Source organism: Tamandua tetradactyla, chromosome 25 (assembly GCF_023851605.1).
Source record: "Tamandua tetradactyla isolate mTamTet1 chromosome 25, mTamTet1.pri, whole genome shotgun sequence".
Lineage (NCBI taxonomy): Eukaryota > Metazoa > Chordata > Mammalia > Pilosa > Myrmecophagidae > Tamandua > Tamandua tetradactyla.
In genome coordinates, this window is record NC_135351.1 from 28,919,646 (window position 1) to 28,935,509 (window position 15,864).

Sequence of the window (15,864 nt, forward strand, 5' to 3'; positions counted from 1 at the left end):
CACACACACACACACACACACACACACACACACACTTTGGTATACCACAAATCCCTGGAGTGATACAATGCCAGGAGGGGGCAAAAGCCTTAAAAACAGGTAAAAATTTTAACCAGGAAGAATGGGGCCTCAAAGTAAAAAATAAAATGTTATTTTTGCTCACCTGAATTTTGTGAACTGAGACCTGTACCTGCTACACACAAATTATCCCACTTAATCATGTAATGAAGATACTATTATTTTTCCTATTTAACAAATTACACAATTTAGGATCATAAAATTTAAGTAACTGGTCCAAGCTCTCCGAGCTAGTAAGTGATAGAGCAGGATGCAAATTCATTTGTAAAACAGGGATGATGTTGAACACTGAAGAGTGCATTAGTCAGAACTTTTTAGCTGCAAGAACAAAACTAGACTCATAGTAGTTCAAACAAAAAGTTTTTGACACAAATATGTCACAGAAGTAGACCTGGAACTTAGGTTCAGTATGCCAGCATGTTCAATGTGATCAAATGCTCAATAAGCCAGCATATTTCCCTCTCTCTCTCTCTCTCTCTCTCTTCTCCTATTTCCATTTCTCAGTTAGAGCCTTTCTAATGTAGAGAGAAGATGGTCCCTAAGAGTCCCAGATCCAGATATTTTCAGCTACCTAACAGCAAGGCCAGTTTATTTCTGTAGTTACAACAGAAAATCCCAGAGAAACTTCTGGTTGGCCTAGCTCTGGCTATACACCCATCCCTGAGCCAATCACATTGAGTGAGGGGCAAGACTCCTTAATTGACAAGGCTAGATATCTGCCACTACTACCCATGGGCCAAATCCAGCCCCACCCATTCATTTATGTGTTGTGTGTGGCTGTTCTCATGCTGCAACAGTAGAGTTGAGTAGTTGTGACAAACCCATAAAGCCAAAAATGTTTGCTATAGGGCCCTTTACATAAAAGTTTGCTGACCCTTAGCCTAGTTTGTCCAGCCACTTCTGGTGCTGCAGCTGACCTTCCTAAAAGATTCTGAATCTCTCACAACAGAATATTCTATTATGAGAAAAAGGAAGAAGGTATGCTGTGCTGACAAGCACAGCTGGTGACCTACTCATATGAATATCATGATGTGTAATGACATACTTGGTGTAAAGGTCTAAAACATAGCTCTGTGCCAAAACTTTTGTTGGGTGGGTCAGGGTAGGACCAGGCAGGTATTGTAAATGGGGGCCAAAAACCTATCTTTAAGAAATGACAAGAGGGAAAGAAGAGTGAGTGTCCCTTTTTTTGATAAATAGGAAGCCCCTATAAATATAGCCAATTTCCAATATACCTTCTTTTGTCAACTGACAAACATTCCCAGCCAATTAAAAGTATAACACAGGAATTTAAGGGTAATGGAAGGAAAAAATACATAAAGAAAGCAACTGACAAAAAATAAAAAGTAAATAGCCAGTGAAACTCACTTTTTCTTAGCCTGGGGGTTCTGAAGTTGTGGGCGGGTCTATTTAATGTCAGTGATTACAAACCTCGGAATAAATTTGCTCTAACAAGGCAGGCAGGCAGGGCACCGTTGAATTTGCATCTAGACTCCAGTCCAGCTTCTGCCATACTGAAAGTCAGGCAGGGGGTTACATCAGGCTCAATCCCTGGCACAGGTGGAAGTGGTACCTTTTATCCTTAGGGCTGCAGACCACTTTCTCCTTATAGCTCTACTGAAATCCCTTTGAGGGTCATCGCTTTAGAAACCTGATCTCTCTTATCTGTCTCCCATTCTCATGGAAGAATCTCATGCCCATCATTTCTGTTACTTGTGAAAAGTAGGGGTGCAGTTAGCCAGGCAGCATCAGGGGTCAGGGGTCAGAATGTCTTGGGTTTGTTTTGGTTTCTACCATATTTCGTTAAACTATTTCTTCTTCAAAATGTGGATTGCATTAATTCCCTAGTGCTGCCATTACGGGGTACCCCAAACTTGGTGGCTTAAAACAACAGAAATGTCTTGTCTCACAGGTTTGGAGGGCAGAAGTCTGATGTCAAGTCGTCACCAGGGTCGGGCTCCCTCTGGAACCTGCAGGGAAGAATCTTGCCTTGCCCCTTCCTGGCTTCAGGTGGTTTGCCGGTCATGCCTGGTGTCCCAGGGCTTTCAGATGCAGCACCTCAATCTCTGCCTCCATCTTCACATGGCCTTCCCCACCCCCACTCCCAGCCCCAATCTGTCTGTGTCTGTTTCCAAATGAACCTCTTCTTTGAAGAACACCAGTCACGTTGGATTTGGGCCCACCCTAATTCACTATGGCCTCATCTGAACTAGTCACATCTTCACAGACTTACTTTCCAAACAAGGTCGCATTTATGGGACCGGAAACAAGGACTTGAACATATCTCTTTGAGGGACACAATTCCACCCATAACAGGAATAAGGACAATAACTACCTCACAGGCTGTCTTGAGGTTTAAAGGAGACAATGCATTTGCGGCAACTTCATTTCTATTTGGTAATATGAGAGGCTCTTTTCTCTGGTTAACAAAGTTCCAGACCTCTATAAGCAGTTTAAAGAAGAATTTTGGAGAACTCTCATATTACCAAGCCCCCTAAAGTGAGCAGTGGTCTTCTCCTCCACCTCGTGACATGGCCAGCTTTGACTGTGACACTTGAAATTCAACTCTTTGGATTGTCCAGTTATGTTGCATTGATTTTTTGAAAATTAGAGCCAGGACCCCAGTGATCTGAAGTAGCTGATCAAAAGAAGTGATCAGCCATTGGGTCATGCCCTGCCCCCAATCCTGGAGAATTTTTATGTCCTTCTCCATCACCAGCACCTATGCCAGGAGTTGAACCCCACTGCTGCTTACTGTGAGAAGGGTGGGTGGGTGAAGACATCTGCCCCACAGAGAAAGCCATTTATTGATATTTACCAAAATTTACCAGCCTCTCCCTCCTGCTCTCCTCTGGATGCTGTACAGTGTTCTACTGGATTCTGGACTTTTCAGAGACCACTCCTGCCTGTTCAATAGTTATTCTGGAGGAGGGATTGATTCCTGGAGTTTCCTATTCCATCGTCTTCCCACAATTCCCCCTGTTGCGGGAATTCTCTTGAAAGCTACATTTTTAAATAACCAGACAGTCTTCGGTCATCTATAGAAATATAATACACATTTTCTCCTAGAAATTGAAGTAAAATTTTACCCCCTTAGTTATCTGTGTGCAGATGGCAGAAGAACTGAGTGAGAGAATGTTGTACACAGGAGTAGAGGAGCAGAGAATTGTTTGAGTGGCAACTTGCTTGGCACACTCTGTGTCTTTTTTTATAAATCCATGCCTTTCTGAGTCAGAGTTGATTACTACATGCACAATTATAGTAATCTGCAGGCCAGCGGTAATATTGCTAATGATATCACTTTTCAGAGTGATTATCTGAGACCCATTCTCAGCTGTTGCATCAGGATTAGAGCATTTGTATAATTCCAAATTAAGCCAATGGTGGAAAAGGTGGCATTTGTTCAGTCAAAAGAGCTGTGGAGAAGAAGGCAGGCTGCAATTAGATCAAGCACGCTGTCACTAGGGGGCTGGCAGGCCTGTTTCACATGTTCTAGGGTTGAATGTGACCTTTAGCAGATGTAGATTCTCAATATAAAAACCCTTGAGCCCAGAGCAGATAAATGAACTGATTTTTAGTTGGCTGCTTCATCTCCCCAACTCTGCTTAGATAAGCATTTTCTGGGCTCACAAAGTCATCACTGAGATTACTTAAGGAACCAACCACGCAGCCCCATCTGTGATTTTTTGCTTGGGTAGTTCACCCAAATCAAACTCCTTGAAACTTTTCTGGGCATTACTCTCTTCACTTTTTAGGTGAGGAAAAAAATATCCCAACCCTCTCACCTCCACCTCCCACCCAGCACACACACACACACGCACACACACACACACACACAAACGCACAAGAGAGAGAATGTATCTATCATCTGTTCCTGACAAGGAAACTCATTTCCAAATATTTTGCCTTCTATTTCCAACTTAGCTGGGTACACCAAGTAGTCTTTCAAACACAGAGGATCACTCCCAGTACCTAAAGATTCAGGTAATCTTCTCAGGACAGAGGTGTCCACCTATATGATTTCTAAACTCATAAGTATCATAGTAAATACCAAAGGTAAATGCAAAAAATCCAAGTTGAAATTCAGCTGCTGGTGTAGGCTTAGACATTAACTGAAAATTTGCTCTTGTACACCAGCCTCTCATCCTGAGCTATCCCTCAGTAAAAGTAGAAATTTTACTGTGTGAATACAGATTAGTCCAGTTTAGAGATAACAGAAGACTGTGGATAAGTTTAGTTTAGGACATGCTAAGTTTGAGATAAGGTGGGACCTCCAGGTGGAGTCACTCAACAGCAGACACCTGGACATATATGTGTGAAAATCAGTGAAGAGGACTGAGCTGGAAAATTTTATTGGGGAGTTATTAATACAAATTCATGATAAGTTGAAACTATGAGAGTGGTGGTATAAGTAAAAATGCCTTAGGCTGCAAGTAACAGAGACCCCAACTCAAAATTGCTTAAAAAGAGAGTTTAACCTCTACCATAATTGGAAGTCTCAATGTAGGTCAGGCTAGTTGATTCCCCATGTCCTTGATTTCATTGAGGGTTGGAGTTATTTCCCTCTTTCTGGGTTGCTATTCTTGATATTGGCTTCATCCTCAGACTGATGCAGGTAGCTTCAACAGTTCCAGCTATCCTCTCTAGACCTCACAGTATCCAGGGGAAGAAGAGAGACATTCTCTTTCTGTGGTTGTCACTTAGGATCCCCTTTACTCTGGACCTTTTCTTGGGCTTTTGTCATTTATGGCATTTTTGAAGAATAGCATCTTTTTCTTCTTTAAAATGCTCCTCTCTTAGGATTTATATGCTATTTCCTCACGACTGGATTCAGGACCTGTGTTCTCAGCCAGAACACTGCCTGGATGATGATGTGTCCTTCTCAGTCTATCTAGTATATCTGGAGGTACATCATGTCCATTTGCCCCTCATTGGTGACTTTGAACACTCAAGTGTTGTTTCATTTCTCTACTGTAAAGTTGCTATATTTCTACTTGCAACCAACAAGCATCTGTGGCAAGATGCTTTAAGACCATGCAAATATCCAGCTCCTCATCAAATTTCCCCCAGATGTAGAATCTGTCAATGATTCCTGTCTGAACCAATCTTCACTATGATTTACAAAATGATTTTTCCATTTCCAACATTTTCCATTTCCCTGAACGTTTACCAAAGAGTACTCAGTGTTCTACCTCCTTTTGCATTTGTTTGTTTGCTTATCAGAATGGATTAATGAATTCTCCTTTTTCCAACGGTTTACAACTTATTTTATATATACGTGTGTGTGTGTATCACACACAGATATATATAGTTAATTATCCAGATACTCAAAATTTTATTATTTTTCCTATATTTGATGGGTTGGCTCCCTTTCAAGCAGGCTCCGGTTTCCTTTTGACATGTCCTTGTCATTTGTTTGACCACTTCCTTACTTTTGTCATAACAAGAATGTCTAGGCTCATCTCATACTTCCCCTGCCCCAGCCCCTAATCAGCTGTTCCTCTGAGGAGGGCTAATTCCTTTGAGTGGACTCCATGGGGTAGGCAGCCTCTGTTTTGGCTTCCATGGATTCCTGCCTTCTGCCATTCACCTCTTTGTGTAATCGCTTCCCCTTGAGCGTGAACTGAACGTAATGACTTGCTTCCAATAAATAAAATATTGCAAAAAGGATGGGATTTCATGTCCATGAGCAGGTTACAAAAGACTGTGACCTCTGTCTTGCTAGCACTCTTTCCATCTCTCCCTTGCTCTCTCACTTGCAAGTTCTGATGAAATAAGGTGCCCTGTTGTAAGATGCTCTGTGGAGAGGTCCATGTGGAAAGGAACCAAGGGACACTCCCAGCCAACAGCTTATGAAGAATTGATGCCTCTGTCCAAAAGTCTGAAGAAATGAATCCTGCCAACAACCGCATGAGTAAGCTAAAATGTGGATCCTTCCCACTGGGCCTCATGATGGCTGCAACCTTGTTAGAGACCCTGAGCCAGGACCCAGGCAAGCCACTCCCAGAGGCCTGACCCACAGAAGCTGTGAGATGATAAATGATATTATTACAAGACACGAATTTTGAGGTAGTTTGTTACACAGCAGTAAATAGTTAATCTACATATGAATTTGGAATTCTTTCTACCACCACCACTAGACTGCAAACTCCCTAGTAGATGGGTGCTGGGTCTAACTTGTCTCTATACTTTAACAATTATATGTCCTTGATATTTTGTAGGTATTTAACAGGTATTTTCCTTAGAGAAAATTTGGATTTCAGAAAAGTTTACCATTCAATCTTCTGTAAAATTTGAGAAATGAAGACTTGATGGAAGGTATCACATATTTAAATTCCAAGCTCCTAACAAAGGTATTTCCAGTTCTTCTTGACTCAGAAAAAATTAGAGATGGAGGAAAAGAAGTCAAGTATTGGCCTAGAGAGAGTAGAACAAAGACCAATATGAAAGTTAAATGGAAGCAAATCATATTTCATCGTCACAAAAAAGACTTTGGCAATGGTTACATCACACCCAAATGGGAAGAATAACCTTTCTCCTATACTCCACTGGCTGCTGGGGTATGCAGAAGTGGCGCCTCTCTTATTCCATGGCTAACAAGAACCCCGGGAAGCGATGTGTTGGGTATCAGGAGGTGGGAGTTATCCTCAAGCTCTCCAACCCTGCAGGGAAGGGCAGGGAAGGGCAGACACACTGAGGAAGCCAACAGCTCATCTCTCTCAAGCAAACCTAGGGTTAGGGAATGATGAGCTCTGCGAGGTGACTCTGGATGGCTCCACCTGCAGGCAGACTGCCTTAAGGGGTCTAGGGCACTCTGCCCCCTTGCCCTGCAGCAGGATGCACGTGTCTGCTCTAAACTAACACAGTGTCCTCCGCACTTCCCTCACACTTTCCCACCTCCAAACTTGCAGACTGTTAACAAGCCATAGTTTCATTGATAGATTGCAATCCCTTGAGTGGCAATGTTTTTGTATTTCATTATATCTTCAAAAACTCACATAGAATCGGACACAGAATTGACTCTTGGCAAAGGAGTGTTAATGGTAATATCGGATTTCTCTAGATCAGAGTTTCTCAATCTCAGCGCTATTTGACTTTCAAGGTCAGATAATTCTTTGCTGTGAGGGGCAGTTCTGAGCATTGTAAGATGTTTAGCAGCATTCCTGACCTCTGCCCATTAGATGCTGTCCTCTTGTGACAAACCAAAATGTTTCCAGACATTGCCAATATCCCTTGCAATGCGAAATTACCCCTGGTTGAAACCATTGAGATGAAAAAAATATTTTTGAGACTGTGCTGTGTGCCAGGTGCTCTATTTTTATCATCTCAACTTGATCTTCACTAAAACCCTGAGGTAGGTATTATCACACACACAGCAAGTAAGGAGACTGGGACTCAGAGAGGTCAGATAACTTCCTCAAGAACTCTCAGCTCAGAAAGAACCGGGCTCTGAAGCAGGTCAGTCTAATCCCCACACTTCCAGGAGGCAGAAATAACAAGTGAAGCAAGATCTCTATAGAGGTCTGTGGCTATTCTGTAATTGTTATTTAATCACCGTTCTTACCTTGCTTCTTTCCCAGTTCACAGAAAGCTTGAAGCCTGAATGTGCCTTTTAAACACTGATTTCTATTTTTTCTCCCTGGGACTATTAAATAAAGCATTTATAATCTCACTGTACATTTTCTCCAATGTTATTTCAGAAATACATTAAAAATTGGAGATATTTTCACATGGAATGCCTACCGGGCTCCCTCTGGTGTCAACTATGATTATATTGAACGTCAAAGGAGCTCATGTGTGACCGCATTTTCAAATTAATGAGGAATTTGTCTTTTGCCAGGTTTTAAAAAATCCAACTGCCTCTTGTGAACTACATTATCAAATTGCTTTATTCAGATTTTGCAACTATCCAATTAAGAGTCTAACATTAGTTTCATAATGTTAGAAAACAACTAATATGAATTTTCTGTTTAAATTATTCTTAAATGGTTCCAAAGTGACATTTTACAAGATGGGGTTGACCAGCTATATATTTATATACATATACATTCTGGCGATATTCATCTCTCTCTCTCTCTATATATATATATATAAAAATGTCTCACCTTGATAAAAAGACATGTACATTAAAATAATGTGGTATTGCTTTATCCTACCAACTAAGGAAATCTTTATTTAAATAACACATAATTTTGTGGAGGCAAAATAAAACAGATACTCTCATGCTTTGCTGATGGCCATCTGATGCAACCGTATGGAAGAACAACTTAACAATACACAGTCAAAGTAAAAAAATCTTGCATAGTCTTTAGCCCAGTCATCCTATACATCCCAGGACTGTTTCAGCAAAAGCTTCAGCAGAAAGAAAAAGCTATTTGTACACAGATGTTCACTACAGCATTGCCTGTAATAATGAAACCCTGGAAGCAGCCTGAGTAGCCAGCAATGGGAGAATGGATACATCCAACTAAATTATGGAACATCACTTCAGCACAGGGAGTGAATAAGATGGACTCTACTGTCAGACTATCTGGGCTAAAGTCTGAGCTCCAATGCTAGCTCTGTAACTTCAAATATGTTTAAACTCTTTGTCTGTAAAATGGGTGTAATAATAACATCACCTATAGGATTTCTTTGAGAATTAACAAGATGAAATGCATAGTGCACTTAGAAGAGTGTGTGGCACAAAGTAAGTGCTCAGTGTCTTTGATGGAGTATTATGCAGCTATTGAAAATAAGAATTATAAAAATGATATAACTTTTTAGAAAAAAATGTAATGATACAATGTTTTACAAACCAATATATTAAAATTAATCATGAATGACTTTTTCCTTTCAGTTTTTTTTGTTTTTATTATCTTGTCATTAAAATAGCAAAAATACAGAAAATACATTTACTAATATATTCAACCAGCAATTAATAGGCGTTTCCTATGTTTTAAGCACTATGCTAGGCCAAATAATTAAAACATTGCAACATGATTTACAGTTTAGTAGAAGAGAGAGGCACTCACAAGGTCCACTGGAGTATGTTAAATGCTATGATTGAAGTTCATTCAGCGTGCAACCGGGTCACAAAGGAGGGACATCTAGTTGGCCCTAAGATGAGGCCGATGGTCAAGAAAAACTTCACAAATGAGGTAACATTTGAGCATAAACTTGAGTGATATTTAGAAATGAATTAAATGAAGAAAGGGCAGGAGAACATCCCTTGGAGGGAATACAACTAAGAAAGACAAAGGTGAGTTAAAGCTAAATGGGTTTAACTGCAGGTAGATTGATCTGACCACAGCATAGATGAATATGATGAGAAAAGGGCCCTGTGGGGTGGGCAAGGCTAGATCCACAGCTAAGCTATGGAATCTGAGTTTGGCCCTGAAAGTTGCTGGGAGTGGTGGAGAAACCTTAATCAGAGGTATGGCCAATGAAGAGAAGGCATCCTGTATGTAAATCTGATGATGAGTGGAATGTGGGAACTGAGCGAGAATGAGGAATCCCGACCCTCCTTGGTTCCCCGCTGGACTTCCAATGTTGAAAATATTTCTTAAGGTACTCCTATCGCAGAAGAAAAGTTCTATAAGCATAGAGAGGTTTGTTTCAGCGTTATTTATAATAATGCCTGGCATCTTATAAGCTCTCAATTAATATTATGGAATAAATGCATAAATCTATGAATCTGGAGTTTAAGAAAAAAGGCTTCAAGTCTCTGGGAATTTTTAAGCATTTAGACGGCAGCATTAAAGGCTGAGTAGAGAAAGATATTCCCATTAAAGAATGAAAGATTTGAACTGGAGAGTACCAGAAAAACTAGTAAATAGTACTGCCTGAAGAATTTCTGAGAGTCAGAAAGCAGTCTGAAAGTGTCATATAAGGACAGAAAAGAGGCCATTGAATAGCAATTGGTGATCTTAACGAGAGCAGTTTCAATAGAGTAATCAAGGCAAAAGACATGGAATGCAAGTCAGAGATGGGATACATGTACCAGTTTCCTCCAATGAGTTATGTCTATATCTTCATTAGATAGGATTTTCGGGAGAACTTTAAGAAAGCATTATGAAGTGCATTTGAAAGAGAAGAACACTCAGAAAAGTATGAAGGAGGATTTTACCACCTGATACAAGATATCTCTAGGGGTTAAGCTCCACCTCCTTGTTGGAGGAGTATCTACATACTATATATATATTTTAATTCTACAGCATAGAAGACTTGCCTCATATCCCTCATTCATTTATTTATTCAATCACTTATTTACATCGGTAATCTTCCTGATTTTTAAATGATGTTTGTCATGTTCTAAGCATTATTATCTAATTTTGTTCAACATATCTATGCAATTTCCTTTCCACAGTTTTCCAAATTTTTCTTCCTGTTGTTCCAGCCCCTCTCCAACTTGCATTCCTTACTTAATATTTATGTACATTGATTCAAGAGACAATTGACTTTTTAAAAAAAAATTATGGACTCTATAATCTATTCCACTTTTTAACTGTGAAAAATAATATATATAAAAAAGGAAACAAATTTCAAAGCACACTGCAACAATCAGTTATAGAACAGGTTTCAGAGTTTGGTATGGTTTACAGTTCCACAATTTTAGGTTTTTCCATCCAGCTGCTCCAAGACACTGGAGACTAAAAGAAATATCAATATAATGATTCAGCAGTCATACTCATTTGTTAAAGCTTATCTTCTCTGTTATAACTCATCCTTCTTTGATTTTTCTCCCAATCTTTAGGGGTATTTGGGCTATGGCCATTCTAACTTTTTCATGTTGGAAACGGTGGTCAAAAATGTGGGATGGGGGATGGGGGATGGGGGATGGAACTAGTTTGTGTTCTTAGAGAGGTTGGCTCCTTTGAGCTTCAGGACTTATCTGGCCTAGGAACTCATCTGGAGGTTATAGGTTCCTGGAAAGTGAGACAATGGACTTATTCATAAATTCGATGTACCTATTCAATTCATGAAATTTGTTTTCAACTTTTACTAACCTTCTTTTAGAACTTTACACTTTTTTCCATACCTGCTTTTACACGTTTTATAATGTGTAGATCTCAATAGTCTAGCTATGGCTTTTATTATTATTTTTGAGATAATCAGTGGGAATATGAAGTAAGTTTTCTAACCTTAATTAAACAAAACTGCTGACTATTATACAGTTACTTTGTATTTGACAGTCTTAGGAAATGGTCATTGGCTTTTCAATTTATTTTGTTCCCAGCACAAAGAAATCAACTGAAGCCATTTTGTTTCTTTTTTGTAGTTACAACTTTTGAAAAGTCATGTGCCAAAAATTCTTGAATAATTTCAATAATTATATTGATCAAAGGCCTTTTTGTCTTCTATTTCTGACTTATTTTAAGGACACTAACACTAGTGTTTCACCATTACACACAACGTTGGTCATCTTTTTTGAGATATAGCTCAGTCTACATTTTAAGAAACAATTCTCATTTAAAAAAGTTTGTATTTTACACAAAAATTGTAAATACCACTTTTCTGTGTAAAATAATAGATCTAATATATCCACATATGCCCTTTTACTAAATCTTGAGAATAACTTGCTTTCTAACTTTTGTCTCATTAATATATCAAATCTAAATACTGCATGATGTTGAACCATCTTAGCATATTTGGAAATAACTTTTTAGAAAGCCTTGGTGGTTAGCTTATGTCCTGTAGAACTGGTGTCCAGGGCTAAGCAGAAAGGCAATTATTACACACTTCCATTTATTGGTTCTAATCCAATCTTCACTTAGGTATAGCCTCCAAGTCATTAAAACACAAGCCCTAAATAGAATTCTCTGTCTTATTACATCAGTAATTGTAGTTGTCACAGTGCTGGAATAATTGACATTTGCTCCTTCTCCCAAGGACTCTGGGAATCTTAAAGATGGCATTGCTGCTTTCAGGAGCTGATTACGAGCTCTGAGATATATACCAAAGCAGGTCACCCTAATGGGCATCTCAAAGGCCAGAAACCTAGGCCTTTTTGTCAGTATTTTTGAGTCTCTATGAAAAGCATCTGGCAACTGTTACTAGAATTAAAGGCTATTTCCAATGCTTGCGACTTAAAGTGTGTTCAGTTGTTTTTATCAATAGTATATTGCTGGAGAATTGCACTGCTGTCTTTTATAGCCCATGCACAGCCTTTTCTCTGAAACTGTGGGTGGCACTCTGGATAGAGTTTTTGATTTCAGTTCGCCTATTTTTTTCTGAGACTTAGCTCACTCGACGGTCTTCACAACTTGGCAGTGTCACTTGCATGGGACTTACGATGGTGGCTCTCCGTCTTCTTGGGCAGTAGTACGGCCTGGATGTTGGGCAGGACGCTGTGATGGTGACCTTGCTCAGCAGCTTTTTGAGCTCCTCGTGCTTGCGGATGGCCAGCTGCAGGTGCGGGTGTTCTTGTCACATGCCCTGTTGCCCGCCAGCTCCAGAATCTCCGCGGTCAGGTACTTCAGCACTGCCGCCAAGCACACAAGGAACCAGCCCCAACTGGCTCTGAAAGTTGGTTTTGCAGAGCAGGCGGCACACTCGTCCCCCTGGGAACTGGAGTGGAACTTGACTTTGGTGCCAACCCTGCTTCCAGCCGCGGGTAAAGTTAGCTTCTTACAACTATAAAAGATAACATTAGAGTAACTACTGGGGACTACTTATAATCTGAGTGTAGGCTCTCATTTGTTATCTAATTGGTCGATAGCTATCCAATCACAGAGCCTTACTGGAATCGCCTGATTTACATACATGCCATTACCATTATCCAATCAGATGTTGGAGGAGCAAGGCGTCATTGGAGCTCTGTGCCTATAAATACCGCGGTTCGGCAGTTAACTCTCTTTAAGCATAAGATGAGCGCGCTTTCCTGTGTCTGAGAAATAGCTGCAACTTGCATAAAGACTGCAACGAAGAGAGGAAGGGAAGAGATGTTCGAAATCTCCGAAGAATAAATCGTAAGAAATAATACAAAAGAGCGACTTCGTCTGCAACTTTATGGAGCTTGAATAGCTGCTCTCGCCGGGTTAACTACTGGGAACGTTGCGGTGTCATGACGGGGATCGTAACTACTATGTGACTGAAACTTAACGGATTTTTGTCGTCGTTGGGGCGTTGCCAGCAGAGGCTTTTTGCTTCGGTTTTCTCCGTGAGCTGCTGAATACAAAATCTCAGATGGGGTCAAAGTTCATGCGTGACCGTTAAGTAATCCTTACACTGGTTAAGGTTCTTTTCAGAACCACTTCCGTTCTTGGTAAAGAGCTGTATACGCAAATGGTGCTATTAAATGTTGGGCGTGGGGTTGTATCTGTTGAAGGACCAGAAGAAAAATAACTTACCCGTAACATTTCTACGAATAAGGGCTATGAGGGGGTCGGGTACGGCTAGCGTTTATTTTGGGTTGTTGCTGTCTTATGTAAGTTCCTGGGCGTGTGGAAAGACCCTTCTACTTAAGCCCATAAAGATCGGTTGTGGAAACGTGAGCATGTGCTTATGCTTTATTTTACAGGATGGCATGAGCTTTCCTCTGGACAAAACTGGATGCCCTGTAACTGCAAATATTGGACCCCGAATTACGGTGCCTTTGCTTGGGGATATTTGTACACTGGAGTTGGTAACGTTTAAAAAAACAAAATAGTCTAGAGAAATACTCATATCTCACAATGGTAACATTGTGGGCTTGGCTCACAATTAACATGGTTGTGTATTTATTGCCATTATCAGTTTTAGAACATCTGCATGTCAGAAAAATTCATAACAGCCCATGCCCCTTATCCCTGTCACTGGCCACCAGTAGTTTAATTGACAAACTTTTTAACCTTTACCATACATATCAGCATTTTTTTTTTAACTGATCTGTCTATACTGTGGGTAAGCGCACTAGGAAGGTATTCACACTCATGTGGTCATACTGTAAAGGCTGTATACGGTTGTCTTCAAGAATCAAAGCTACTGGAACATAGCTGAACAGAGATTTTTCCCTCTAGTTCTCTAATACACGGTACACTAAAAAGGGATATCTATATGTAATGTTTACGAATAACTTCCAGGATAATCTCTTGGCTCAAATATCTGAGCACTGAAACTCTCATTTCTCCATACCAGCTTTTGGGCAAAGAAGGCTTGCTTAATCCCATGGTGCCAGATCTCAGCTCATCCCTGGAATTCAGGTCTCAAATTGCAGGAAAATTTATACTCTGGGAGTCATGGCCCATGTAGTGGGGAGGGCAGTGAGTTCACCTGCTGAGTTGACTTAGGTCACACAAGCAACAAGACAGGTTCACTGGGTGTGTGTGTGTGTGTGTGTGTGTGTGTGTGTGTGTGTGTGTGTGTGACTTCCAGGCATAATTATAAAAAAGCACAGCTTCTTTGCAGGAATAAGCTTCAAAGGGGCAAGCCTCAGTATTGAGGGCTCATCCTATTGGTTCTCCTCACTGGGAGTATCCAGGGCTTCCCAGATGGGGAAGTTTAATATTTGTCTTTGAGAACCGGTTAATTGATGCATTGGGGGGTGGAAACAAGTGGGTCAGCAAACCACTATTGAATGCCACACCAAAGTGACTTCAGCTTGATCTCTTTTGCATTACTTTTATTAAAATTTATGAGTTTAGCGGGTTCAAGTACTGGGAGGTTCTAAACTTAACAGGATATGCAGGCATCAAAACAGGATGCCAATATTTAAGTCAGGGTAGTTTGGATTCCCCACTCTTTCATGATCACCTCAACTCCTACAAAGTGGGCAAAGTATTTTTAAAAAAATGTTAAAAAGATGGTATATTTAGTTCAAATTACTGCAATTTCCAGAAATTTACTTCAACTTACTCATTTATGTATTTCATTTTCTTTTTTATACAGAGATGGAGTGGTGATTCTGTGTATGGATATCCAGTTTCCTCAACACCGTTTTTAAGACTGTGTTCCCCACTGCATAAACTTAGCACCTTTGTCAAAAATCAATTGCTCATAGTTGTATGGTCTAAACTTTCAAATTCCTATTTTTAAAACCAGCAATACAGGACACAACTTCATGTTTAATTATCTTCTACTCCCAAGTGTGAAGAAACATGGGAATCCAATAAGGAAAGTAATGGCAAAAAAGGAGATGCAGTTAGTTACTCCTTTGCCAGTTTTATTTTTGCTAGTTAGGTGGTTGGGTTCTCATATAGAAATTTTTAGAGACTGACTGACCTCCACATTCCACTACGTTGCCATCCAGCACAAAAAATATAGCATCCAGTGTACAGATGACATTACCAAGCCAAGAAACCTGACTTTTGCTTTATAAATCTCTAGTCTGTAGGTAGTTAGGCTCACCTACATGAGCTTTTTCATGCACCACAGCAAACACAGCGGGGAAACACTTAAGCAGCTTTAGAGCTCCCACACCCAACTTCCCAAACGGCCTAAGGTCTTTTCAGACCCAGAACCTTCATTGTTCTGTGGTAGAAAGATGTGACAAACTCTGCCAGCAACATTCATCTCTCTTGATCTAGAGGTACAGCATTTACAAAAGCAGACTAAGTTTTTATAGATCTCCCATTCTCAAAAATGCTGCAAATACATGAGCATTTTTCTTCCTAAACTTCACTTAATTTTAATAGTCCATAAAACAATCGGTATGCTCACCTTCAATTACATTAAATAGCTTAAACTGAAGGTTAACCTGCTGTTTGCCTATCAGCAAAAAACCTTCGTGCCTTGTGAAATCTTCTTAAGGGACATATCATAAGGATCAGCCCTGACCCCTGTTAGCACATAAGCCACTTAGTGCAAGTCCACAACTCTTCCCTGGAG

At 40.2% G+C, this 15,864-nt stretch overlaps 1 long non-coding RNA gene across 2 annotated transcripts; it reads left to right on the top strand.

Annotated features, from left to right (window-relative positions):
* The first annotated feature begins 12,905 nt into the window (after positions 1-12,905).
* On the top strand, positions 12,906-15,596 carry LOC143668913 (uncharacterized). 2 transcript variants are annotated; one of them, XR_013168632.1, is made up of 3 exons: positions 12,906-13,324; positions 13,580-13,684; positions 14,926-15,596. It is a non-coding gene; the product is annotated as an uncharacterized LOC143668913 (long non-coding RNA). The 2 variants fall into 2 exon arrangements; XR_013168631.1 differs by having other exon boundaries at positions 13,580-13,648.
* Positions 15,597-15,864: the final 268 nt, after the last annotated feature.